The sequence below is a fragment of the Heterodontus francisci genome, chromosome 19 (assembly GCF_036365525.1).
Source record: "Heterodontus francisci isolate sHetFra1 chromosome 19, sHetFra1.hap1, whole genome shotgun sequence".
Classification (NCBI taxonomy): domain Eukaryota; kingdom Metazoa; phylum Chordata; class Chondrichthyes; order Heterodontiformes; family Heterodontidae; genus Heterodontus; species Heterodontus francisci.
This window is the reverse complement of record NC_090389.1, coordinates 25,761,459-25,787,827: the sequence shown is the minus strand read 5'-3', so window position 1 is coordinate 25,787,827 and position 26,369 is coordinate 25,761,459.

Below are 26,369 nucleotides of genomic sequence, written 5' to 3'. Positions count from 1 at the left end.
TTCATGTTCTATATTTTTGCTATAGTTCAACTAATTTACTTATAAGAACATTGGCCTGCCCAGGGCCACTTTGGTTCTTGTTGCCCAATCCAACTGTCAAAATGAATTAATTTTTATTGCTCTGAAAGCATTTTTGCATATGATTACATGTCAATTTTAGAGCTAATGTATTGGTTATTAACAGGACTGGAAAATAACTAATTCTTTTACAGTTGTAGCAATATTTCTGCATTAAAATAAAAAGAAACATGATTTATTTATTCTATTAGCAGGATGGATTAAAATATGTAACATGTTTATTCACCACCAGGAAGGCCCGCAAACTCCTTGGGTAATTCAGATAGGGAAGACTACTCCTCTAAAATAAATGCCACAACACACCCTGAGGAGAGCATGTTTGGTGGACAACCTTTATCCATGCAAAGTGCCACAAGAATTGCAATTGAGCACAACATCACTCCGAGATTAAATAAGGCAACCTTTGCACAGCCATTCCCTAGGGCCATAACCAATTCAGAATTCCAGTTTTGAGGCATGTACAATTATGCCAACAGGTTTGTGCCAATTGGTTTTCAACTTGTTGCCTGGGTATAAAATTGGTGTTGTAAATTGGCTGCCCATTATGTAAAATGGCCAATTTTCATTATTATCCTCAGATTTGCCTTCTCCACTCCAATTGCTAAGAAAGAACAACCTTGGAACTCCCTGAAATGGAAGCAATGATAGGACTGGAAGCTATGCTGTTACAAAAGTACTTCCATTTTTGTTAAATTTTGAGGACTTGTGTTTTATTTGGGAAAACTGAAAAGCATTCCATGGATTTTTTTTCCCACTGGGGTCATTGAAAGGACAGAGAGGTTTTGTTTGCAAACAACATGTACTGGAAATCACCTGTCTTCAGATAAATAACCAGCAGGGGTTTTTTTTAACTTGGAGAAGATGTTTACAGAGAAGTGACAGGTCAAGAATTATAAGGGTCAGGAAGCTTGACTTTTGAGATTGTTTTTGGTTTTGCTTTGGACTGTCAGTTGGAGTTTTAAAAACCAGCCAGGAGAGCAGTCACCCCAGCTCAGCCTGTTCCAGCTCTTTGAAAAGACTGCCAATTTTCCATCTCTTTGAGAAGGTCTTAGAAGCTAGTGCAAGAAATAGATAAATTGATGGTGCATGCCTCCTGAAAGGCCTGCCTGAATCCCCTGTTGCTGTATTTCTCCTGAGATGCTGGAAAAACCTACCGGATAAATCCTCGACGCCGCTTGAATGCATTGCTCCAGAGAAAGATCCCAGTGACAACCATCTACATGTATTTGGGACACCAAACCAAAAAGGGTCAACTGACATCTTTCTGTACCTCTCCTTTTCTTCAAAAATTAGCAAGTATTTGGCCAAGGTATTCTTTTTGTGTCTTTTTTTGTAACTGAACTCTAAAAAGAAAATCTCTATTTTTACTGGTTAACCTGTATGTGTGTGCGTGTGGGTAGGAGGGTGGGAGGGGGTGTGGGGAGCTAAGGTAAAAGGGAACTTTCATATTTCAATCTGTGTGTTCATGCTTTGCTCCATTACTGGTTATGTCTTGTTTTTATAATAAACTGATAATTTTGTTGTTTATTAAAGAAACCTGGTTTGCCTGGTTGGTGTATTTTATTCTGGGATAAAAAGTAGAGTCTATGATGACAACAAAGAACAAAAAACAGTACAGCACAGGAACAGGCCATTCGGCCCTCCAAGCCTACGCCGATCTTGATGCCTGCCTAAACTAAAACCTTCTGCACTTCCGGGGTCTGTATCCCTCTATTCCCATCCTATTCATGTATTTGACCATATTGGTAACTGGGTAAACATTTAAATATAGGTCGTGACCTGTGGAGAAGTGGAATTAGAAAAGACAGTGCATTCCACCCACCTTAGTCGTAACATGCCCTATAGGGGGTATGCCTTGAGTAGCTGATTATTCAGTTGTTTGTTTTCACTCCCTCTTTCAGTCTCTCCCCTTGTTTAATCCCATTAATTGTGTCCCAAAACTACTCTGCTCAACATCTTTCAATAGTTTAAGTGGGAATCGCTCAACTGTTTACTTTGTCAATTTGAGCTGACTCCACAGTCCAGGACAAGCTGATCAGGACAACCAATATGTACTGACCAGGGAAACTTGCATATTTTATACAGACTGTTTTCAATTTCCAGGATTTGAGGCTTGGTCACCACAGTGGATTTAACTGTTACTCATTCGAACTTCCACAGTAAATAATACAAGCTGGAACTACAGGTCTAATTAAACCCTCTACATCAACAATCTTCCAAGTGTCAGCTGGATATGGATATTTCCATTGTTCCTTCACAAAGCAAAACCGTTTAGATATGTTATCCAACCATTTCGCTCCTAGATAGATCCCCAGTTTTCACAGACATTGCAGCCTCATTTCCTTCACTTAAACTGGTTGTGCAGCTTCCAGCCTCAAATTTACCTGTGATGTCATGTTTTGACCTATCTAGTTAAAGGGGCCACATGTTGATGAAAGTGTGTTTAGCAAACACTCTTGTACTTCATTTAGGTTACAGTGACTTAATGCGCTAGAATGCAATAACAGTTCTCCATTTGGTTGCACAAGCAATGGGAAATGGTGGGAATGTTTGCCTTCGCCGTGCCCCCTTCTCTTGGTGGAGGATGATTCAAATGCTCCACTGTCCTTCTGAAACAGCAGTTGTGTTTCTTGGGTTTGGAATGTTGTTGAGCTGATTGCTCCAGGTCATCAGTGTGCTGGATACCATTGATCAGGGCCCACTAATGCTGGGTTGACGCCAACTGGTGCTGGTGGGGTTCTGAGATGAAGCTAAATCCAGTTCCTGCTGGTGACTATATGTATTGTTCAAGCCACGGTTTTTCAACAAGTCCTTGCCTGAGAGAAAGGCTACAGGAGATGAACCAGTTCTCTTAAGCTCAAATAGGTACCTGCAGGTAGCAGGGGGTAAGTGTCGGCCTGGGACTTCAAAATGAGGGCCAACAAACATTAATAACCATTGCCGATTCTCCAGACTATCCCAAGCAATGTCATGTAAGATCTAGCAATGATTTTAAGCAGTTGAATACATTTACAGAACAAGGAGTGAGCACCAAGCTCAAGGACTGGCAGCAGCTGGTCAGTAAAGGTTAGTAGTGAGGGACCATAAAGTGAGATAAAAACAAGAAATGCTGGAAATACTCAGCAGGTCTGGCAGCATCTGTGGAGAGAGAAGCAGAGTTAACATTTTAGGTCAGTGACCCTGCTTCAGAACTGGCAAATAGAGTGAGACCATAGAGTGAGACTCAGTAGCCATCAGTGACCAGGCTTCAGACTACCTAGGAGCAATGCCATGGAAGATCTACTAATTTCATCAAATTCAACGATACCTGCAGACTGTACATGAGCATTGCTGGGTCCGTTAAACCGTTCATATTGCTATGACTTACACAAAAAATATGACACAAGCTAATCATGTTGCGACAAATCTTTCAATTTCCACATCCTTCTGTCTCAGCTCTTGGTTTGCCAGTTCCATTCAGAAAGCAAACCTGCTCAGATCTTCTACCTGACCGCAGTCACTTCAAGTTAGACCACCCAGTTAGTCAGAGCCAGCAAAGCTCATTTTCCTTCATTTAAACTGGTTGTGCAGCCGCCTGCCTCAAATATATTCAGTTTGCAAACCTGTTCTGATGAAAAGTCATAGACCTGAAATGTTAACTCTGTTTCTCACCCCACAGATGCTGCAGACCTGCTGAGTATTTTCAGCATTTTCTGTTTTTATTACAAACTTTTTGGCCCAGACTTTGAGAGAGTAATGATAGAAATTGGCAGGGTTCACCATCATTATCCTTTTGAAATTGACAGCAACTTTGAGAGCCGCACAAGCACAGAATAGTGTGGACATCCAGAAGCTGCTATCAGTGATTATACACTTCTCCAGAGGATGCACTGTTGAAGTCCCCCCAGACTGCAATCAATTAGAAATCACTGATTGGACAATGATCGGATGAGAACTTGACCTTTTACACTCGTCTCACTGTAAAAACCCTTGAAAAAGGTACACCTTGGTGAATGAGATGTAACTTGTGTACTAAGTTCATAATTATTGCTACACACCCTCACTGGCCCTGGAAAACTAATTTTATATCTGTGGAACGTCAGTTTCTTTATCATGACAAAAATATTCCACTTAATTTTTAAAACATTTTTCTGTAAAGTTTGTTTACGATATTTCAGCTTCCATCTTAATCCCATAGGAATTTCCAAATCATTTATTTCACACTCTGTAAAATTTAATTAAAAGTGAAGGATAAAATCAGTACATTTTACTTCCTGGCTTGCTGACGGTGAGAATACTTCAATGTGATTGGCTGCTTACCTGTTTGATTACATCACTGTTGCTGGACACCTGGAGAAATGCTTGATTTGGTGCCAGTTTCAAACTAATGTCAGGAGTGGGGATATCCATTCCACAGAGATTGTTAGATCATTAGATCTCTGCAGGTTGCTTTCTTCAAGGTCAGCAGCGAGCACAGTCTCTTTTATTGACCATGAAATCAGGGCCATCGTAATGTCGGATCTCACTATGAGCCACAGTGTGAGGGTGAAACTTGCCCTGTGATGTCAACATTTGATCCATCCAGTTAAAGGGGCCTTAACCTGACGAAACTATGCTTGGCAAATCCTAAAATTAGAGATTGACCATTCAGGATTGAAATTAGGAGGAATATTTTCATATTAACGGATGAGAAATCTAAACTCTCTTCCCCAAAAGGCTGTAGCAGCTGGAGATAGATGAAGCTTTCAAGACTGCGATCAATTTTTGTTAGGGAAGGGCAGCAAGGGGTATGGAGCAAAAGCAAGTAAATGGAGTGGAGGCACAGATCAACCATGATTTAATTGAACAGCGGAATAGGCTTCAGGGGCTGGATGGCCTACTCCTATTCCTGTTATTGAAACCCATATTGATGACTATTTCCCATCAAAGCAGGAAGTGAGATGTAACCCAAGGCACATAAGGTTGCAGGTGAGACTTAAAAACAGGCATTGTGGCCTCTGTAATGAGGGTGTGCAATGCAGATGTCTCTTGAGATATCACTCACTCCAAGGTATGTAGACTGTTCTATATTGCCATTATATGTTGGAAGTTCCCGGGCAAGTTGGCCAATGACACCGTAGAATCATAGAATGGTTACAACACAGAAAGAAGCCATTCAGCCGATCGTGTCCATGCCGGCTCTTTGCAAGAGCAACTCACCTAGTCCCACTTCCCTGCCTTTTTCCCATAGCTCTGCAATTTTTTTCTCTTTGAATAATTATGCAGTTCTCTTTTGAAGGCCTCGATTGAATCTGCCTCCAACACACTCTCAAGCAGTGCATTCCAGATCCTACCCTCTTGCTGCGTAAAAATGTTTTTCCTCATGTTGCTGTTTGTTCTTTTGCCAATCACCTTAAATCAGTGCCCTCTGGTTCTGGATCCTTCAGCCAATTGGAACAGTTTCTCCCTATCTACTCTGTTCAGACCTCTCATGATTTTGAACACCTCTATCAAATCTCCTCTTAATTTTCTCTTCTCCAAGAAGGCCAGACCCAACCTCTACAATCGATCCATGTAACTGAAGTACCTCATCCTTGTAACCATTCTTTTCTGCATCCCCTGAAATGTCTTAACAACCTTTCAGAAGTGTGGTTCCCAGAACTGGACACAAAACTCCCAGTTGAGACCAAGCCAGTGTTTTGTAGCGGTTTATCATAACTTCCTTGTTTTTGTGCTATATGCTCCTATTTATAAAGCCCAGGATCCCATATACTTTATTAACTGCTTTCTCAACCTGCCCAGCCACCTTCAATGATTTACACATACACCCTCAGGTCTGTCTGCTCCTGCACTACCTTTAGAATTATACCCTTTAATTTATATTGCCCGTGCTTGTTCTTCCAACCAAAATGAATCACTTCACACTTTTTTGCATTAAATTTCATTTGCTACTTGTCAGCCCATTCCACCAGCCTGTCCATGCCCTCCTGAAATTTGTCACTATCCTCCTCACAGTTCACAATACTTCCAAGTTTTGCGTCATTCGCAAATTTTGAAATTGTACCCTGTACACCAAAGTCTAGGTCATTAATATGTATCAAGAAAAGCAGGGGTCCCAAACCAACCCCTGGGAAACCCCACTATATATTTTCCTCTAGTTTGAAAAACAACCGTTCACAACTATTCTGTTTCTTGTCACTCAGCCAATTTCAAATCCATGCTGTTATTGTCCCACTTATTCCATGGGCTCTAACTTTGCTGATAAGCCTGTTATGTGGCACTTTGTCAAATGCTTTTTGGAAGTCCATGTACACCACATCAACCGCATTACACTCATCAACCCTCTCTGTTACCTCATCAAAAAACACAAGCAAGTTAGTTAAACCAAGAATCACTCCTGCTCTGCTTCTTTTAAAGACCGAGCCAAACAGAATCGACTTGCCAACCAATCAGCACCCTTTTCTCATGCAGTATAAATTGTTGCTCCCTTTGAAATTTGGCATTTTGCATCTGTCCTGATGAGTGCAAGATGAAAAGCTTCGACAGCATGTCTCTTTGTTCAGCAACAAACAGGAGCGTTAGAGCCTGTGATACACAATGTATTATTCTGCTGCAAAAGTCATGCTCGACTGGTCCGTCCCTTTAAGGCCACCTGGTTTTAATTGCTACAAGTAGCGATAACGTAAGATCAAGTGCAGGTTAATTGCTAATCAGTAATGCCCTAGGTCAATTAAAGACTAATAACTATTTCTTTCTCTTTTAGGTGTTTCCTTAGAATGTTCAATTGAGATGTGTTAGTGTTTTATACAAATTGGGGATAATTTTCACTGTGACATAGTGTAGAACAGCCAATATCATGTTTTACATCTCTCCAGATTTTTATTTCCATTGACTTTAGTGGAGATAAAAATTGGGAGAGATATAAAACAGGTGATGTGCTATCATTGGTTTATACTATCTCACAAAGTCAGAATTACTCCTATTGTCCTGTCCAAAGTGTGATGGACCCAACATTTATATATATAGAGGAGTATACCATCAAATACAATATATTTCCAGAATATAGTTTATCTTTTCTGCAGATTAATTTGTATTTTCTGAGAAGTGACAAGTGCTTTCAGTATTCAAAGGGCGAGTTAACGTTAAGCACCAGTCAGGGACAATTCAATACCTTCCTAAACAATCTAGTATCAGCCTATCAACATGCTCATTAACAATCGGGACAGTTCCAGCACATTGGCAAAGCCCATTACAGAATGCCTGTGGCTCGTCTCAGTCAGGCCTAAGTGGACTTAATTATTGAATTGAAACATGAAGGTAAGTGTAATTACTAATCACACCACTCTCCTTGTGGGCCTGCTGTGGAATCTTTGTTTTTTTAAGCTTTCTAAAATGGATGAGAACATCACTGCGATTCTCATCCTTAGTTACAGTAATTCACATCATTTGTATTGGCAAAGAAATGATGGGAAGCAAGCCTGGGATAAAATTCTGCTTAATGAAAAGCCACGATAATGCACTCACAGTAGGCTGCATTGTATGAAAATGAATAAGCTGTGGGAAGTGATGGAGACACTTTTTAGATTCAGAATAGGTTCACTGGAAATGCTGACTAACAAATGGGCAGAACAGTTGACTGGAAACAATCTGTGATCCCACGTGGAAAATGAGGAAAAGAAAAACTGCTTTTTTAAAAATATATAACTGTTTAGACAGCAGAGTGATGCATGACAAGATGAAAGAGTGGGCTATAAAAAGTTGGTTACTGAATGGAACTCGCACATTTGGTTCAAGGATTCCTATAATTTTAAGTTCCTATCTGTTACCATGTGTAAAACATAAAAATAGTGCTCTTTTTCATAGCTATGTAAGAAAAATAACTAGACTGTGGATAAAGGGAATGGCGTGACTGTTTGATGAAATATCCTATTTTGACATTTAAATGTAGTTGCCATTAACATTCTGCTAGTGTAATGTAAACAGTCACCAGGGAAGAAACAGTGGGGAGAACAATATTCATTATTACCAGGAGATGGTTTACTTCCTTTATAAAGTTACAGTCCTCTCTTCAGCAGAAAAACAAGAATTGAAAGTAACATGGATAATAGAAAACAATTTTTTTGCATGTAAAGTAGGCTACATGGAGGGAGATACAATCCTGCATTAATAAACAAAGTCATAAAAATGGAAGACTGGGCCTTTAATTCAAGGTTTTCGTCTTCACACCGTTATGATATCAGTTGAAGCAAATGGTTCTCAAACATGAAGTAAGAAAGTGCATGAGATCACAAAGTAAAGAGAGTTTTCATAAAAGCAAAATACTGCGGATGCTGGAAATCTGAAATAAAAGCAAGAAATGCTGGAACCACTCAGCAGGTCTGGCAGCATCTGTGGAAAAAAAAGCAGAGTTAACGTTTCGGGTCAGTGACCCTTCTTTGGAACTAGCAAATATTAGAAATGGCAAAGGTTATAAGCAAGTGAGGCGGGGGTGGGGCAAGAGATAACAAAGGAGAAGGTGTAGATTGGACAAGGCCACATAGCTGACCAAAAGGTCATGGAGCAAAGGCAGACAATATGTTAATGGTGTGTTGAAAGACAAAGCATTAGTACAGATAGGGTGTTAATAGACTGAAGATTGAACAGCAGCAAGTACAAACATGAAAAAAACCAGTGGGTAGGCAAACTGAACAAACTAAGATGAAATGAAATAAACACAAAAAATTGTTGTAAAAAATGTAAAAAAGAAAATAAAAAAGAGAAAAAAATAACTAAAAATAAAAGTAAAATGGGGGGACCGTCATGCTCTGAAATTATTGAACTCAATGTTCAGTCCGGCAGGCTGTAGTGTGCCTAATCGGTAAATGAGATGCTGTTCCTCGAGCTTGCGTCGATGTTCACTGGAACACTGCAGCAATCCCAGGACAGAGATGTGAGCATGAAAGCAGGGGGGAGTGTTGAAATGACAAGCAACCGGAAGCTCAGGGTCCTGCTTGCGGACTGAGCGGAGGTGTTCCACAAAGCGGTCACCCAGTCTGCGCTTGGTCTCCCCAATGTAGAGGAGACCACATTGTGAGCAGCGAATACAGTATACTACATTGAAAGAAGTACAAGTAAATCGCTGCTTCACCTGAAAGGAGTGTTTGGGGCCTGGGATAATGAAGAGAGAGGAGATAAATGGGCAGGTATTACACCTCCTGCGATTGCAGGGGAAGATGCCATGGGAAGGGGACGAGGTGGTGGGGGTAATGGAGGAGTGTACCAGGGTGTCACGGAGGGAACGATCCTTCGGAATGCTGACAGGGGAAGGGAGGGGAAGATGCGTTTGGTAGTGGTATCACGCTGGAGGTGGCGGAAATGGCGAAGGATGATCCTTTGGATATGGAAGCTGATGGGGTGGAAAGTGAGGACAAGGGGAACCCTGTCACGGTTCTGGGAGGGAGGGGAAGGGGTGAGGGTAGAGGTGCGGGAAAAGGGCCAGACACGGTTGAGAGCCCTGTCAACAACAGTGGGGTGGAATCCTCGGTTGAGGAAAAAGGTCATATCAGAAGCACCGTCATGGAAGGTAGCATCATCAAGAGAGTTTTCAGTTGCTCCAACATCTTAAATGGGGCCAAGTTGTCTGCAATGTGTTCATTTTCTCCTTTAATTCGGAGTGTGGCAGATCTAGTCAGCTAACTAGGAGACCAATTCCAGCCCAATTTGGAATCACTTTTGAGTGGTCTTATTCCGAAGAATCAATCTGTTATCAAAAATATTCCCCAAAGTAAATACCTATTCATTGCAGTAAAAAATCAGTAATATTTTAAACTGCGAATTGTCCATTATTTAGAGAAAGATACTCAATGGAAGTAGGTTTCCAATCCCTCTTCCTGGCCAGACAATGTGCATGGGTTTTGTGGAACCTACAGAAAGAGGGCAATCAAATAAAATAAAGATACTATGTGTAATTCTAAGGCAGGTGAAGATAATGCACTTTTAGTTCAATAGAAGGGAAAAGCTGGTTGGATTATGTCCCAAGGAGGGTGCAGTTTTACTCTTTCAATGTAAACAATGATGTGTTATATGCATTTATATCTACAATCCATAAAGTAAGTACTCTGTGTTGAAGAATTTGAAGAGAACCTAAAATGTACAATCCTATATATAAACCGGAATGGAGAAAATCAACCCCCACCACCTTTAGTATTGCAAGCACGTTAATCTTTTGATTATGCACATTTGTTTTAACAGAGATATTTCATGAGGATAGAAGGAAGAACATTTTTATCTCCCTTTTGTCCCCATCAACTGTGTACAGTAGTACCAAATCAATAAATTGTTGATGAAACTGTATCTTGATAACAGTCTTATGTCACTGACTTTACATGACGTTTCAATAACTAGTTTCCACTATTTTCTCCCTGAATGTTTAAGAGGAAAAAGTGTTTATCACTTTATAAGCAGTAATTATTCACCAGATCCCGCCCACCAGTTCTTGGAATTTTCTTACATTTGGACCCAACTCTGCTAAATTGTGATAGGACCCCATTGTGGCAGAAATGTGATGAAAATATGTCTGGAACTGTAAGCTATGAGCCCTTTGCTATCAAAAACTGATGATAGCATTTGAGTCCCAAAGGTAAGTAAGTCCAAAATGATTTAGCTAAGAAAATCATACAATGACTCATAAAACATTCCAGCAATCGGAAGCCTGTATAATAATGAAACAAATCACAATATATACAGCCAGAGAAATAGTTATCACTAAGAACATAAGTCAAAATGAGACAGTGCAAATGTCTCCTTAAATTGTCTGCCAAAGTGCAAGATCAAGCAGTGTTGGGCAAGTTTGTTCAGCAATTGTAACCTTTGCTCAGTTGTCAGTCCTCACCTCTGAATCAGGAGACTATGCATTTCAAAAAATCTTAGAATTTTACAGCAGGCCACCGTGCCTGTGTCGGCTCTGTGAAAGAGATATCCAATTAATCCCACTTCCCTGCTCTTTCCCTACAGTCCTACGAATTTCTCCTTTTCAAGGTCATATCCAATTCCCATTTGAAAATTACAATTGAATCTGCTTTCACCATCCTTTTAGGCAATGCATTCCAGATCACAACAACTTGCTGCATAAAGAAATTACTTCTCCTCTCCCTGCTCGATGTTTTGCCAATTTTCTTAAATTTGCATCCCCTGGTTACTGACCCTCCTGACAAGGGCAACAGTTTCTCCTTACCTCTGGGCGGCACAGTGGCGCAGTGGTTAGCATCGCAGCCTCATAGCTCCAGTGACCCAAGTTCAGTTCTGGATACTACCTGTGTGGAGTTTGCAAGTTCTCCCTGTGACCGTGTGGGTTTCCGCTGGGTGTTCTGGTTTCCTCCCGCAGCCAAAGACTTGCAGGTTGATAGGTAAATTGGCCATTGTAAATTTCCCCTAGTGTAGGTAGATGGTGGGGAATACGGGATCAATGTAGGATTAGTATAAATGGGTGGTTGTTGGTTGGCACAGACTCGGCGGGCCGAAGGGCCTGTTTCAGTGCTGTATCTTTCTATGATCATGAGGAATGGATCCCTTTCGTGAATTTGAGCATATAACCAGGGCTGAAACATGAGTGTAATTTTTGAGTCAGTGTTGTCTCAGAAATGGATGCTTTGTTTGCCTACACAGTAAAATATGCTCCACTCCAAAGTAATCAGAGCAGGGGAGGGGTGAATTTAAATTTTTCTTCTGATGGTAACCAGCAGAATGGATGTCCTGCCCATTGTTGAACCCATTTGATGTTTTTGCGGAGAAAATAACCACTCTTTCGAGTCCACGGGATCAAAGTAAATAAAGGTTTATTCGAGCACGGTGCAAGGGAAAAGTGTCTGGTGGAACATCCAGAGACTTCTCTGTGAAATAGAATTTAAAACTCACATTTATAGGATACAATCACCATTACTTATTTGTCCACACTACCCCCGACACATTCCAAGTCTGCAGCTTGATCAATAAACTGGATTGTATTGCCCACTAATCATTCTCCTGCCATCTCCTCATCAGCCTTGAAGCTGGCTGGCATCTCCCTGTTTATGGCATCCAGTCCCTACTGCAGCCGTACTCTTATCGCCTTGATTAGTGAAACAAGGACAGCATGTTTATACAGATGTGGAGGCAATTAGGCTCTGGGTTGTACAACTTCTCATGACCATTGCCATATATCCAATCATGCCCTGGTTCCCCACAACTACAGTGCATCCATCTTCTTTCTAAGACTGTTAACATATCCTAATGCTAATTAATCTACTAATATTACCCTACTGGTCCCACTTCAGATGTTCACCCTAGTTCTACAATGGGTGTGTAAGCAGCTCCACCAGGCTTCCCCCAGAACTACAAGGTTGAAAATCACCCACCCCTACAACCTCCATTGAGAAATAGCTGATAAAATAGAGCAAGGCTTTGTTTAGTAAATACTAACAAGTGCGGATGGCAGTATTTATTGTTCTATAAAGACAAAATACCGTAGATGCTGGAAATCTGAAATATAAATGGAACATGCTGGAAACACTCAGCAAGTCAGAAAGCGTCCGTGGAGAGAGAAACAGAGTTAACATTTCAGGTTATTGACCCTGACTCACTCTGCTTCTTCCTGACTTTCAGTGTCATGTTTCTTTACAGTTTTACATTGGCTGGAGCACATCTCACGGGCTGAAGTTTTGGGGCCCTTTGAAGTCGGGAATGGAGGTGGGGGGCACTAAAAATACTGACGGTAGGTGGTGTGTAAATTTCAAGATGCTGAACCTAGTGCCGGCAATAATCACCAGGGCAGCAAGAGGGTGGGGCAGGAATCCCACTCTCTCCCTATTGAGGCAAAGTAAAATTGTTGAAAAACCTATTAAGAGCATGTCAAGGCTGGAACTGTAAATTTTTAAAGGCGTGGATAGCTTACCCACACCTTCAGAAACTGATCAGCTGAAGGAAGTCAGGTAAAGAATAGGGAGCCAGTCATGTCTGCCCCAGGGCATCACCCCAGACCCATAAGAGGGTCAGTGGTGCAAAGGCGACTGGGCACTTTGTAAGGGAGTGCCCTTGGCACTGCGCAGGTAGCAGGGAGAGTGGGCACTCAGTGCCTGTGCTTTGCCCAGGGTCGGCATTCCCCCTTGCATTGCGGGGGCAGAGAAACATGGGGCAAGAGTGCCAAGAACAACTGGACGGCCATCTACATAGAAGGAAGGTTCCACCTGGAAATGGGGGCACGACTGTCAGATTTTGGGCCCAGTGGCGATGAGGGGCAACACACACCGCAGGAAGGACAGAACCTGAGCAGCAGCAGGGCACAGGAGAGGAAAGAAGGGCAGAAAGGCAACGGAGGTCAAACCCTCAATACAGGATTTACTGCTGAAGACAAAGGTACCTGGAGATAACTGAGAACCTGTGCCGCAGGAGACTGCAACTCTCCAGGCAAATAGTCACAGGCATCTGTTCCCTGGTCATCGAAGACCTCGCACCTCACAGCATTGGTCACCATGTCAGTGAGAGCGAGACCAGCGGGGAGTTTAACAGAGTGGCAGTTGAGTGAGAGAGAGCGCGATCAGTGGGAAGTTTAACTGAGCGGTGGCAGAGCGAGAGAGCGTGACACCAGCAGGAAATTTAACAGAGCGATGGGAAAGAGTGAGAGCTGTGTAGGGCTTAAATAGTGGTGGACAGAGCGGAGCACAGGCAGAGTTCAAAATGTGACATCTAGATTAAAAAGTATTGTCGGCGCAGGAGAAGGAGCTGATTGGTGAGTAGCTGGTGAGTAATTCTACTTTCTACTTTCTAGTCTCCAGTTTATAATAAATAGTCTAAAAGTAAAGTTAAGGTATGGCAAGGCAGCTCGGCCATGTGGAATGCACATCCTGTGACACATGGGAAGTTGTGGATGATTCTCATGGCCGTGATGACCACATGTGAAGGAAGTGTCACCAGCTGCAGAAACTTGAGCTCTGGGTTTCAGAATGAGAGCAACAGCTGGAGTCACTGTGGTGCATCCCTGAGGTTGAGAACTACATGGATAGCATCTTTAGGGAAGTGGTCACACCGCAAGTTAAGAGAGCGCAAACAGAGAAGGAATGGGTGACTGCCAGACAGTCTAGGAGGACCAAGCAGATAATGCAGGAGTCGCCTGAGTCCATCTCACTGACTAACCAATTTTCCGTCTTAGATACTGGTGAGGGCGATGACTCTCAGAGGAGTGCAGCCAGACCCAAGTCTGTGGAACCACGGGTGGCTCAGCCACACAGGAGGGTAGGAAGAAGAGTGGAGGAGAAATAGTGGTAGGGGATTCAATAGTTAGGGGAACAGACAGGAGTTTCTTCAGCTGTAAATATGACCCCAAGATGGTATGTTGCCTCCCTGGTGCCAGGTTCAAGGATGTCACTGTGTGGCTGCAGGACATTCTTATGCGGGAGGGTGAACAGCCAGAGGTCATGGTCCATTTCAGTACCAACAACGGAGTTAGAAAGAGGGGGAGGTGATGGCATATTGGCAATGTCACTGGACTAGCAATGCAGAGGCCCAGGCTAGTGCTCTGGAACATGGATTAAAATCAAAATACTGCGGATGCTGGAAATCTGAAATAAAAACAAGAAATGCTGGAAATACTCAGCAGGTCTGGCAGCATCTGTGGAGAGAGAAGCAGAGTTAAGGTTTCGGGTCAGTGACCCTTCTTCGGAACATAGTTCAGAAGAAGGGTCACTGACCCGAAACGTTAACTCTGCTTCTCTCTCCACAGATGCTGCCAGATCTGCTGAGTATTTCCAGCATTTCTCATTTTTATATAAGCTCTGGAACATGGGTTTGATTCCCACCATGGCAAATTGTGAAATTTGAATTCAATTAATACATCTGGAATTAAAAAGTCACTCTAATGGTGACCATGAAACCATTGTTGATTGTTGTAAAAACCCATCTGGTTCACAGATGTCCTTTAGGGAAGGAAATCTGCTGTCCTTACCTGGTCTGGCCTACATGTGACTCCAGACCCACAGCAATGTGGTTGACTCTTAAATGTCCTCTGAAATGGCCCAGCAAGCCACTCAGTTCAAGGGCAATTAGAGATGGGCAGTAAACACTGGCCTAGCCAGTGACACCCACATTCCATGAACAAATAAGAAAAAGAAGAGGAGGTCCTGAAAGCAGATTTTAGAGAGCTAGGAAAGAGATTAAAAAGCAGGACTTCATAGGCAGTAATCTCAGGATTAGTCGCAGTCCCACATGTTAGTGAGTACAGAAATAGGAGGATAGAGAAAATGAACGCATGGCTGGAGAGATTGTGCAGGAGGGAGGGCTTTAGATTTCTGAGGCATTGGGACCATTTCTGGGGCAGGTGGTGCCTGTAGAAAAAGTACAGGTTACACCTTAACAGGACTAGAATCAATATCCTCGCAGGGCGGTTTGCTAGTGCTGTTGGAGGGGGTTTAAACTAGCTTGGCAGGGAATGGGAACCTGAGAGGGATTCAGATAGGAGAGAAAGAAAGCTGTTAATAGTAGGAAGAAAAGTAGGCGGCACAACTGGAAGGCAGCGGAAACAAAAGCCAGCATCAAATAGGGTCAAAAATATGGAAAAATGTTAAGAAGGCAAAATTAAAGACATTCTATTTAAATACATGCAGCATTCACAACAAGGTAGATGAATAGATGACACAAATAGAAGTAAATGGATATGATCTAATTGCCATTACAGAGACATGGCTGCAGGGTGACCAAAGCTGGGAACTGAACATTCAAGGGTTATTCGACATTTATGAAGGATAGGCAAAAAGGAAAAGGAGGTGGGGTAGTGCTGTTAATAAAGGATGAATTAGTGAGAGGGGATCTTAGATTGGAAGCTCATGATTTAGAATCAGTTTGGGTTGAGCTAAGAAACAGCAAGGGACAGCAAACATTGGTGGGAGATATTTATAGGCCACCAAACAATAGTGGTAATGTAGGAATAAAAACAAAAAGTGCTGGAAATACTCGGAAGGTATGGCAGCATCTGTGGAGAGAGAAGCAAAGCTAACATTTCAGGTTTTTGACCTTTCATCAGAACAGTGGTAATATGGGGCATGGGATAAATAAGGAAATTAAAGGTGCATGCAACACGGGTAATACAGTAATCATGGGGGACATAAATTTTCATATAGACTGGGTAAACCTAATTAGCACTAATGCTGTGGAGGACGAATTCCTGGAATGTATATGAGACGGTTTTCTAGAACAGTATGTTGATGAAACAACTGGAGAATGGGCCATTTTTAGATCTAGTATTGTGCAATGACAAAGAGCTAATTAATAATCTCATTGTAAAGGAGCCTTTAGGGAAGACTGACCATAATATGATAACATTTTACATTAAGTTTGTAAGTGATGTAGTTCAATTCGAAACTAGGATCTTAAATTTAAACAAAGGAATCTATGAAGGTATGAGGGGCAAGTTGGTTGTGGTAGATTGGGAAACTACATTAAAAGATATGACAGTAGACAAGCAATGGTTTAAAGAATTATATATGGTTTACAAAAAAAATACATCCCTTTGAGACACAAAAAAGCAACAGGAAAAGTGATCCAACTGTGGCTAACAAGAGAAGTTAAAGATTGTATTAGATCAAAGGAAGAGGCTGATAAAGTTGCCAAAATAAATAGTAAGCCTGAGGATTCGGATCATTTTAGAAGTCAGCAAAGGAGGACCAAGAAACTGATAAAGAAAGGGAAAATAGAATATGAAAGTAAACTAGTGAGAAACATAAAAATGGATTGTAAAAGCATCCAAAAGGATGTAAAAGGGAAAAAGATTAGCAAAGCCAAATGTCGTCCCATTACAGGCAGAGACAGGAGCATTTATAATGGGCAAAAAGGAAATGGCAGAGAAACTAAACAAATACTTTGTGTCTGTCTTCATGGAGGAAGATACAAAAAACTTTGAGTAATACTAGACAAGCAAGGGACTAGCGAGAATGAGGAACTGAAAGAAATTATTATCGATAAAAAAAGTAATACTGGAGAAATTAATGGGACTGATAGTTGGTAAATCCTCTGGACCTGATGATCTACATCCCAAAGTATTGAAAGAGGTGGCTGTAGAGATAACGGATGAATTGGCGGTAATCTTTCAAAATTCGATAGATTCTCGAGCAGTTCCTGTAGACTGGAAGGTAGCAAATGTAACCCCACTATTTAAGAAAGGAGGGAGAGAGAAAAAAGTGAACTACAGACCAGTTAGCCTGGAATCAGTAGGAGGGAAAATCCAGCAGATACAGGTCTAGCCTGTCCAAGCTTTCCTCATAAGACAACTTGCCCATTCCAGGTATTAGTCTCGTAAACCTCTCAACTACTTCCAATGCATTTACATCCTTCCTTAAATAAGGAGACCAATGCTGTAGACAGTACTCCAGATGTGGTCTCACCAAAGCCCTATATAATTGAAGCATAACCTCCCTACTTTTGTATTCAATTCCCCTTGCAATAAACGAGAACATTCTACTAGCTTTCCTAATTACTTGCTGTACCTGCATACTAACCTTTTGCAATTCATGCACGAGGACACCCAGATCCCTTTGCATCTTAGAGCTCGAGGAACAGCACCTCATTTATCGATTAGGCACGCTAAAGCCAACCCGACGGAACATTGAATTCAATAATTTCAGAGCATGACTGCCCCTTTTTTTTTAGTTTTACCTTTTTTTAGTTTTACTATGTATTTTTTAATTTTTATTTCATTTTATTTTAGTTTGTTTCATCATTACACTTTTTTTACCATGTGCCTGCCCACTTTTTTTCATGTTTTGCTTTTGGCTAGGGCTTTCATTATTTTGTCATTTAACACCCTCTCTGCACTAACATTTTGTATTTCACTACACCATTAACATACTCTTTGTCTTTGCCCCATGAGCTCCTTGTCAATTATTCTCTGTGACCCTCTGTCCTATCAACACCTTCCCATTTGTTCTCTTTTGTCCCACCCCACTTTATTTGCTGAAAACCTATTACATTTCTAATCTTTGCCAGTTCTGATGAAAGGTCACTGACCTGAAATGTTAACTTTGCTTCTCTCTCCACTGATGCTGCCGGACCTGCTGAGTATTTCCAGCACATTTTGGTTTTAATTCAGATTTCCAGCATCTGCAAATTTTTGCTTTTATTCAACATAACTTCCTTTCTCTTGTACTCTATGCCTCTATTAATAAAGCCCAGTATACTGTATGCTTTATTAACCACTCTCTCAACCTGCCCTGCCACCTTCAATGACTTATGCACATATACACCCAGGTCCCTCTGCTCCTGCACCCCCTTTAGAATTGTACCCTTCATTCTATATTATCTCTCCATGTTCTTCCTACCAAAATTAATCACTTCACATTTCTCTGCATTGAACTTCATCTGCCACCTGTGTGCCCATTCCACCAAATTGTCAATGTACTTTTGAAGTTCTACACTATCCTCCTCACAGTTCACAATGCTTCCAAGTTTTGTATCATCTGCAAACTTTGAAATTGTGCCCTGTACACCAAGGTCTATGTCATTAATATATATCAGGAAAAGCAAGCGTCCCAACACTGACCCCTGGGGAACTCCACTACAAACCTTCCTCCAGCCTGAAAAGCATCCATTAATCACTACACTTTGTTCCCTGTCCATATCCATGTTGCTACCATCCCTTTTATTCCATGAGCTATAAGTTTGCTCACAGGTCTGTTGTGTGGCTTTTTGAAAGTTCATGTACAGCACATCAACAGCATTGCCCCCATCAACCATCTCTGTTACCTCCTCAAAAAACTCCAGTAAGTTAGTTAAACATTATTTTCCCTTAAGAAATCCATGCTGGCTTTCCTTAATTAACCTGCATTTGTCCATGTGACTATTAATTCTGCCCTGAATTATTTTTTCTAGAGTTTCCCCACCACCGAAGTTAAACTGACTGGCCTGTAGTTGCTGGGCTTATCTTTACACCCTTTTTTGAACAAGGATGTAATGTTTGCAATTCTCCAGTCTGCTGGCACCACCTCCGAGTCTAAGGAAGACTGAAAAATTATGGCCCGAGCCAAAGTATTTTCCACCTGGCATATGCCATAAGCACACTTTTTCTTCTTTATCTTAACATATATCTCTTTTGCCATCCAGAGAGCTCTGGATTTGTTTGCCCTACCTTTTCCCTTCGATGGAACATACCTTGACTGTGCCCGAACTATCGCTTATTTGAAGGTCGCCCATTGTTCAGCTACCGGTTTTCCTGCCAACTTTTGACTCCAATTTATTCGCCCCAGCTCCATTCTTACCCCATTGAAGTTGGGTTACCCCCAGTTAATTATTTTTACTCTGGATTGGACAGGAAACATGTCTCCATACCAATTAATGCTTCCCCATATGAAAATCTGAACTTTAATCAGTTTCCCTCCTTGGAGGTGGGTTTCAAAAAACAGACCAGGTACCTGTTTCCTGCCTCTGTGGTGAAAATTCAGCTGCATGTTTTCATGTTAATTGTCTCCTATTGTTAACAGCTTACGATCAACTGATACATGATCCCAGGACAATGGCTGTCCTTGTTGCAGTGTCCTGAGAGCAAACCTGTGAAAGAGAAGCCTGGCTCTGTTTGAAATGGTGATAATATTTATATCGCTTCATGTTCTTGTTGATGTGCATCTGTTCAGCTCCACTATCCAGCTTCTATTATTCTCTTTAGAGCAGTCAGCAGTTTTGCCACACCATGCAGAAAGCAACAGGCAGAAAAATATTCACTGGCATCCCCAGGGTTAAGTCATCTCTCTGTGGTGTGAATTCTATTTGTAAAATACTCAGTGTATGCCCCATGAGAATGATGGCAGTTTATCAGTGTCATTATACATCCATTCCTCACTGTTTCTGCAGTGACGTCACATTGAAGGCTATTTAATAGCAATACTATGTTTAGTGATCACGATTTTTCTATTAAGCGGGGGTGGTGGATGCTTCACCTGGAAAATATTTCTCTCAACATTATTTCTACATAGAAATTCATAGAATGTACAGCATAGAAACAGGTCAATTTGCCCAACTGGTCTATGTCAGTATTTATGCTCCACATATGCACCACCCTCTTTCATCTCACTTTGTCTCCATATCCTTTTATTCCTTTCTCCCTTATGTATTTATCAAGCTTCCTGTTAACTATGCTATTTGCATCAACAAGGCCATGTGGTAGTGAGTTCCACATTCTAACTACTCTCTGGATAAAGAAGTTAGTACGAAATTCCCTATTGGATTTATTAGTAACTATTTTATATTTATTGGCCCTAGTTTTGGATTCCCCACAAGTGGGAATATCTTCTCTATGTCTACCATATCAAACCCTTTCATAATCCCTCAGCCTTCTCTTTACTAGAGAAAAGAGCCCTAGCCTAGTTGTTGTTTCGACCCTTTTAGTTGACCTTCTCAGCTTTCTGTTTACAGCATACACGAGCAAATGTGCATATTATTGCCCAGCACAATGAAAATGAAGTATTTGTTGTTTAAGATTCAACCTTAATTGTCTCTGTTTATTTTTAGACTCATGGAGATGTTGTATTTTGGGCTTCCTCTACCCTCTAGCATCATTCTAATGACATGGGTTATCATCCCCGGAGAGGCTTCATTATTAATTGGAACCTGTTTTCACAACCAGCCTGGGGGCTCATCCAGAACTGACTGGCCAGGGAGATGAGTGCTAGGCACTGCTTCACACACAGCTAGCAGGGGACTTTCTCTTCTTTTGGCTGCTGTTATAATTTCCACACTGAAACCATCAAATCTGTGAGATGCCGGAACCTTTGGTGCCCTCTGTGTTTTTAACTTGTTAAAACAGGATTATGTTCGCTTAGCCTCAGCATGACATTTGCTTCTTTCAATCCTGCCATGGTATATAGGGATTAAAAGCCAGCTTCATTCACAGAACTCACATCCCAGATTAACCTGATACAAATAACAACAATATGTTTTTATATAGTGCCTTTAACATAGTAAAATGCCCCAAGTTGGTTCACAGGAGTGTTATTTGACATACAATCAACACCGAGCCAAAGAAGGAGACATTAGGATAGGTGACCAAATGCTTGGTCAGAAAAGTAGGTTTCAACCAGTATCTTAAAGGAGGAAAGAGAGGTAGAAGGCAAAAAGATTTGGGAAGTGAATTCTAGAGCTTGGGGCCCACAGGTTTTGTTAGTTTGCTTGTGCCTAAAGTCAGAAGGAGGGATCCAACTATTTGATTCAAATACAAACAACTTTTAGTATTCATTCAAATATGTTTTGGATGGGCAGCTTTTTCGTTAAATTAACAGGCTGTTATTTAATTCTGCTTAGTTCAGACACTTATTCTTTTGAAGGTAATTATCCTGCTTTCTTTAAATCAGTAAGTTATCTGAAGACTTCAAAGAAAGATAGTCAGGCTGGATACCTTCTGAAGATGGCAAGAGCCATACATTAGAAACTTGCTTTTATCAAAGTCTGTCACTGCAGTTGTTAATGAAATGTAATATTTTCTGCTACATCTGTCTTCATGTCACAGCTACTTGAAAAAAATATGCCATGTAACTGCTGCTATTTGGTTATTCTTTGATCATTTATGAAATTTGTTTGATAGTTAAAGCCTAAATCAAAGTTTAGTGTGGTGCTATTCTGCCACCTGAAGATAAGAAGGATCGTGTGAAAGAATGGGACAAAAACTAGCAGCAGCTGAAATAAATCGGTATGCTTCTCAGTTTATTCCTTGGGCTCCCATCCAATTTACCTTGACATGTGGATGAATAATATAAGGAGTATGGACTCACCTACAAGTATAACCACCACGTGGAGTAGTTAAGGTGATTAGCACAGATGCCTTAATGGAGAAGCTAGATCATTACATGAGCGAGAAAGCACAGAAGGTCATACAAATAAGGTTAGATGAAGCAGAATGGGAGGAGACTCTTGTGGAGCATAAGCAGCAGCACAGACCAGTTGGGCTGAACAGCCTATTGTTGTGCTGCAAAGTTTATGTAATTCTGTGTAAAATCTGAACAATGAGTGTCAAAAAAACCCAAAATAAAAGAGCAAGCAAACGCGCCACTCACAACAACGTCACAAGAAGGTTGCTGTCTTCTTGTGTTGATTTTTTGTCTATGAAGCTTTGCAAAACGCAATCAGAATTACGATGCACATTGGGGTCTAGTGACATGAATGTACCAATGTGAATAATTTGTGAAAATGGAGAGGATAAAAGAGAAGAGACACAGGAAAGACTACTTTAAAAAGTTGAGAATTGGAATTCAAAACTATTAAGGAGCCACAATGTTGCTTGAGAGATGTCATCAATAGAGAGGGAAAAAAACAAGCAAAAGAGCTTGGCTACTTACTACTCTGAATCAGAAGTCTGGGGTTTCAAGGATCACTTAAGGATTTCATGTAACCTAGGCTGATGCTGCACTGCATTAGTGAGGGGTATCTGCAGTGTAGGAAGTACCATTCTTTGTATGAAACCCTGCCCTCTGATTCAGGTTGATATTAAAGATCCCATGACTCCAGCTACCATTCCTACATTAACCAACACAAAATAATATATTAGCCAGCCATTTCAGTTGGTATTTAAAACTGTATCTATGTGGAGAGGAACAATAGTTACAATTATGCCAGATATGGCAATAAGGAGAAACTAGTGTGCATCAAGTGAACAACTGAAGATCGTGAAATTAGTCAAAGTTCCCAGGAATGATGAACACTGGACCAGACCTTCATCACATTGTAAAACATGTTGTACCACTGTCCACAGTGATTTGTAAAGCATAATTCATTATCAGAAACAAATTTTAATAATATTATCATTCATTAAACACGGGTGTACCTAACTAGATGGGAGATGGGCTCTAGCTGTGGGGCATGCAATCTGTCACATTGCTGAAGGTGTCAAAGCTATCAATCTGCTCTTGATATGGTTCCAGAAATGTCAGGGCTTGGATTTCTGACTAGCAGATGGAAGATTCTTCAGAAGTGACCTTGACCAGGTCAAATCAGACCTTCAGCTACACTGACAGTCAGCCCCCTTCAGGAAGATTAAAGACGATTACTCTTGTGGCATCAGCCAAAATAAAACACTGAGCATAACCATTTAAAAAGTGAATTTTACAGAATCAAAATTAAACAAGTATGTTTTTAATGCAACAATTATGTTATTTCAGCATTAAAGATAGCATTTGACAGAATCTAGTTGTTTGCAAAACTGAGTGCACATATTATGAATTATGTTTATTTTTCTCCTTAGCCTTCTTTCATTGTGCTACACCACATAAAATCAAACCCTGTGTTGGCCTGTACTCAAACACGGCTATTTATGCTTTTCCACATGTTTAAGAGTTAGTTCAATCAGCCCTGATTAACATCCACAATTTAACCTTGAAATTGGAATGGAAAGTCACATCAGGCGGGTGAAGACACCGGCAGGTCCCCTAACTCATGCATTCACAAGGTAACAAAAGATATGTCTGTTTGATGGCTTTGCCCGTGGAGAAAATTGCAATGCAAATATGTGCACAAGCTATATTAATGCCTGCTTGGCTGGAAAGGTTCTTTTGCGATTACACAAAAGCAATTGGTCTCTGTTCACCAGAGGCAAATAGAGACTTTACCATTAAGTATGTGTAAAGTTGTTCCACATGGAAGAGTTTGCAATAAAACCCTCTTCTTTGTTTGAATCTACTCAGATGAAGACTTGTAACTTATTAAATTAATGCAAGGAAATTCACTTCCCATTAACCAAATATAAAATAGAATTTGCTTGTTACTCAGGCATATTCACAAAACATTGACAAATATTTCCCCAGTATAAATATTATTGAATGCAAACAATTTAACTGAAGGACTAGGTAGTGGGTGAACACTGGTTGTGTCTCAGCATGTAGTTATACTGTCACTCTTATATGGCTGTGCTTTCACTGCTAACCTGCTGCAGAGTGTAATACTGCAAGCTATCTCACATTACTTGAACTTAAAAAGTGCTCAGGTCTGCCCTTGGATCTTCTTAAATTTAGAAACTTAAGCTATGTGTGACAAATAAAGTTTCCACTCAGTTGCACTTTTTAGCAATTCCTGCAATATCAGTGTAATCAGTGCAGAGGATCACAGAGTTTTAAGCACAAATTCCGAGCAATGTAAATTAATTTTCTGTGATCTTTCGCCCTAATTTTAAATTATCGTGTTGGAAGCCAGCCCTGCCCAGACAGCTGGCCATGCCCCCAGGGTGAATTAATCACTTTTGGGAATTTCTGTCAGTCACACTTGATTACAGACCTTCGAGGAGGCTCCAAAAATTAAGATGGTATTTATGAGCGCAAGGACACTATTGGTATATATTGAAAGCTTTTGAATGATTTTTTTTAAGTGTACCAAGGAAACGACTGCTGTACCCCAATCTAACTAGCAAATGTTTCTGTATTTTTAAAAATTCATTTTCATTCATTTAAAATTGGTTTATACACAAGTCGTGCATTGACACTGTGGTATAAAATGTCTATTTTTTTGTGAAAACCCATTTTCAGCTGTATTAATCAAACTTTACCAAGTTACTAGCATTAAATATGTCAAGGAATATTCTTCAAAGCAAAATTTAAAAAAAAAGTTTTCAAATGCTATCTAATTGCAAATGAGTTTGAGCAGAAACTTGGGGGGAAAAAAATCACTTTTCAAAACAGGTGCAATTTTGAGTGCAGGTTGCAACAGTTTTGCCAATTGTGCCCAAACCGGAAACTCTAGCCCAACATATTTTGTCTGAAATATCATGGCGCCTTTCTTTCTGTTACACTGCATGTGGGGTTAAAACTAGATTCACTCATACAAAGTCTTATTTCTATACAATATCCTGAGCCTATAGACAGGTGATTGTTGCACGAAATGGTTGATGGTCGGCACAGATTTGGTGGGCAGAAGGGCCTGTTTGAGTGCTGTATCTCTAAACTAAACTAAATACTGACACCTAGTGTCACTGACACCCAGGAACACAAACAAACAATCACCCTCTATAAAAACAAAGGTGACCGCGGTGACTGCAACAACTACCGTGGAATCTCCCTGCTCAGCATAGTGGGGAAAGTCTTTGCTCGAGTCGCTCTGAACAGGCTCCAGAAGCTGGCCGAGCGCGTCTACCCTGAGGCACAGTGTGGCTTTCGTGCAGAGAGATCGACTATTGACATGCTGTTCTCCCTTCGTCAGATACAGGAGAAATGCCGTGAACAACAGATGCCCCTCTACATTGCTTTCATTGATCTTACCAAAGCCTTTGACCTCGTCAGCAGACGTGGTCTCTTCAGACTACTAGAAAAGATCGGATGTCCACCAAAGCTACTAAGTATCATCACCTCATTCCATGACAATATGAAAGGCACAATTCAACATGGTGGCTCCTCATCAGAGCCCTTTCCTATCCTGAGTGGTGTGAAACAGGGCTGTGTTCTCGCACCCACACTTTTTGGGATTTTCTTCTCCCTGCTGCTTTCACATGCGTTCAAATCCTCTGAAGAAGGAATTTTCCTCCACACAAGATCAGGGGGCAGGTTGTTCAACCTTGCCCGTCTAAGAGCGAAGTCCAAAGTACGGAAAGTCCTCATCAGAGAACTCCTCTTTGCTGACGATGCTGCTTTAACATCTCACACTGAAGAATGCCTGCAGAGTCTCATCGACAGGTTTGCGTCTGCCTGCAATGAATTTGGCCTAACCATCAGCCTCAAGAAAACGAACATCATGGGGCAGGATGTCAGAAATGCTCCATCCATCAATATTGGCGACCACGCTCTGGAAGTGGTTCAAGAGTTCACCTACCTAGGCTCAACTATCACCAGTAACCTGTCTCTAGATGCAGAAATCAACAAGCGCATGGGTAAGGCTTCCACTGCTATGTTCAGACTGGCCAAGAGAGTGTGGGAAAATGGCGCACTGACACGGAACACAAAAGTCCGAGTGTATCAGGCCTGTGTCCTCAGTACCTTGCTCTACGGCAGCGAGGCCTGGACAACGTATGCCAGCCAAGAGCGACGTCTCAATTCATTCCATCTTCGCTGCCTTCGGAGAATACTTGGCATCAGGTGGCAGGACTATATCTCCAACACAGAAGTCCTTGAAGCGGCCAACATTCCCAGCTTATACACACTACTGAGTCAGCGGCGCTTGAGATGGCTTGGCCATGTGAGCCGCATGGAAGATGGCAGGATCCCCAAAGACACATTGTACAGCGAGCTCGCCACTGGTATCAGACCCACCGGCCGTCCATGTCTCCGTTATAAAGACGTCTGCAAACGCGACATGAAATCGTGTGACATTGATCACAAGTCGTGGGAGTCAGTTGCCAGCATTCGCCAGAGCTGGCGGGCAGCCATAAAGACAGG